Genomic DNA, 2,796 nt, shown 5'->3' with positions numbered 1-2,796 from the left:
TGGGGGGCTGGAGAGATGGCTCAGCGGTTAAGAGCACTGACTGCTCTTCCAAAGGTCCTGAGTTCAATTCCCAGCAACCACATGGTGGCTCACAACCATCTATAATGAGATCTGACGCCCTCTTCTGATGTGCACGTGTACTTGCACAGTATACTTAATAAATAAATAAATAAATCTTAAAAAAAAAAAAGTTTCTTGTTTGGACCAGGCATGGTAGAGCACACCTTTAATCCCAGCACTCAGGAGGCAGAGGCAGGTGGATCGCTGTGAGTTCAAGGCTAGCCTCGTCTACAAAGAGAGTTACAGGACAGCCAGGGCTACACAGAGAAACTCTGTCTTGAAAAAGAAAAAAAAAAAAGTTTCTTGTTTGAAAAAAACGCTGAAGGGTGTCAATCAGGGTCTTGTCAGGAAAAAGCCCACTCAAGTGAATTTAACAGTAAGAATGGACCGCAATAAGGAGAGGTGGAGCAGGCAAGAGGTAGTGAGGCATTCTGAGATGGTGCAGCCCGAGAGCATCTCCATCTCTCCAGGAGTGGACAGCATCTAAGAACGACTGGCCAGTGCAGACAGGCTTGGTACAGGTGAGAAGGCAGATAAACGCCTGACTTTCCTGCCTTCCCACTTTTGTTCCCAGGACACAAAGGGTAGAAAGAGAATCTGGAAACTAGTGGAGCAAATGGAGACTAACCAGACTATGGAACTCACTAGAGTTTAATTTGTATACACCATGGCAACCCACCTTTTAAAAATATTTTGTTTTTCTGCTATTTGGACAGTTGATAGTGCCATGTATCTGACTTCGTAGTTTTGTAAGGCTGTTACTGCATCTTTGTTTTGTTGGTTGATATTTTTTCAAGCCAAGAGTTCTCTATGTGGCCCTGGCTGTCCTGAAAAGTGCTGGTGTCAGGTTTCAGAGCCCCACCTGCCTCTGCCTGCGGAGTGCTGGGACTAAAGACCTGAGCCACCATGCCTGGCTGATTACTGTTCCTTTTTATTTCCAGTTTCTGTTTGTGTACAGCACTCAGGGACATGAGTTTGTGGGATACACTGTAACAGAGCCAACACTCCCCCACCCGCCCTCGGATCACCACTGACATTGGGAAATGTCAAGGTTATGCTTTCTGTAGCAATAAAGATGACCACACACATTTTATTATTCTAATATATATTTTTTAAAATATGGAACACTTCACAAATTTGCGTGTCATCCTTGTGCAGGGGCCATGCTACTCTTCTCTGTATCGTTCCGATTTTAGTGTATGTGCTGCCGAATCGAGCACTATTCTAATATTTTTAATAACTCAAAATAAGTTTCAAGGTCTATAATGAAGAAAATTGCCTCAGACGGCTTTCTCAACCCAACCCTGTGCCCAATGGTAGAGCACATTTGGCAGTACAGACCCTCACAAAGTGGAAATCTCCAACCATCAACTCAAAGCAGCCCAGGCTCACTAGGGACAGCTGTTTTCATCCCATGCAGCAAAGTCAAGTTCACATTCGAGCTTAGCAGGAAGCGCTAGGTTTGATGTGCAGCACCCTTCCTTTTCATCAACAAAAGAGCTGGAAAAAAAAAAAAGTTTCTTTCACGTTTCCTGTCCCCCGCCAGTTGCCCCTGTCTGCTTCTGACACGGTTTCCGGATCTGCTTCTGAGATTCTTGCTATGTAACCCCTTTTATCTCTTTCTCAACCCAAACCAAGGTCAGACCACAAGAAGGAAGCTGCGCCCTGATTAGGTCGTGCTGATGTGTTATTTTGTTTGGTTCTCCACACATCCTGATGCAGGGACTAGACATTTTAACAATGTGCTGTTTGGATGGTTTATCTTTTGGACCAAATGACAAAACTTCCCTAACATTCTCTTCAAATTGACTTATTGCTGGATGTTTACTAGAGCTCGTCGCACTGGGTTGACTAGAACTGACAAAAGCAGATGTCCTCGCTTTGTTCCGTTATCAAGGAAACAAGCCATGTTATTTCTCTCTCAGCTGTGACCCAACTGTGACAAATAGTGACAGATTTACCTGCCATGTGAATATGCTTACCCCCCTCCCAATCCCCATTCCCACTGTGGGGGGTGGGGGGAGGGTTCCCTGTGTAGCCCTGCTGTCCTTTCACTGAGATTAACCTGCCTTGCCTCCTGAGGGCTGAGATTAAAAGTGTGTCCACTATGCCTGGCGTTAAAAAGTAAAATTTTAATGGCTGTTTAGTGCTTTTATTTGACTTATATGTAAAACTACATTGAGTGTACTTTTAATATAAAGGGCACAGGAAAACAATTTATCAATGAATATACCTCAAAACTATTGGCTGGTAAGCATTGCTTAAAGTTGAATGCCAATTACCAATATTCTTTTTCTTTTTTGTGTGTTCTTAATTTTTTTGTAGCCTTGGCTGTCCTAGACTCGTTTTGTGGACCAGGCTGGCCTCAAACTCAACAGCGATCCGTCTGCCTCTGCCTCCCGAGTGCTGGGATTAAAGGCATGTGCCACCATGCCTGGCATGATCTTCCTTTTATTAGGCAGCCCAGGCCATGCAACTTTGGAAACAGCTCCATATAGCAATTTACAAAGCCAATCACGTGAGTAAAAACTGTGATATTTTGTAAGAAAACATCAATATTTAAGGAAATGGTATTTTGTTAATTTAGTTGCTATTGTACCCATAATTATCTCTGAGGTTTTTACAAATAAGTACAATCAAATCTGAAACACCTCAGCTAACATAATTTACGGGGCATCTGTGTAACCTACAGAAACAAAAGGCAGTTGATGTTATAAAGTGGGCAAGAGAGCAGAT

The 2,796-nt window shown here is 43.2% G+C and overlaps 1 non-coding gene across 1 annotated transcript; it reads right to left on the bottom strand.

The window, feature by feature from the left end:
* Window positions 1–1,173: 1,173 nt before the first annotated feature.
* LOC127194068 (U6 spliceosomal RNA) lies at window positions 1,174–1,280 on the bottom strand. The gene has a single exon (XR_007831208.1). It is a non-coding gene; the product is annotated as a U6 spliceosomal RNA (small nuclear RNA).
* Between the last annotated feature and the right edge of the window lie 1,516 nt (window positions 1,281–2,796).

Source organism: Acomys russatus, chromosome 9 (genome assembly GCF_903995435.1).
Source record: "Acomys russatus chromosome 9, mAcoRus1.1, whole genome shotgun sequence".
In the NCBI taxonomy this organism is placed as follows: Eukaryota; Metazoa; Chordata; class Mammalia; order Rodentia; family Muridae; genus Acomys; species Acomys russatus.
The sequence above is the reverse complement of the archived record's forward strand: the minus strand, read 5'-3'. Positions and strand labels throughout refer to the sequence as shown.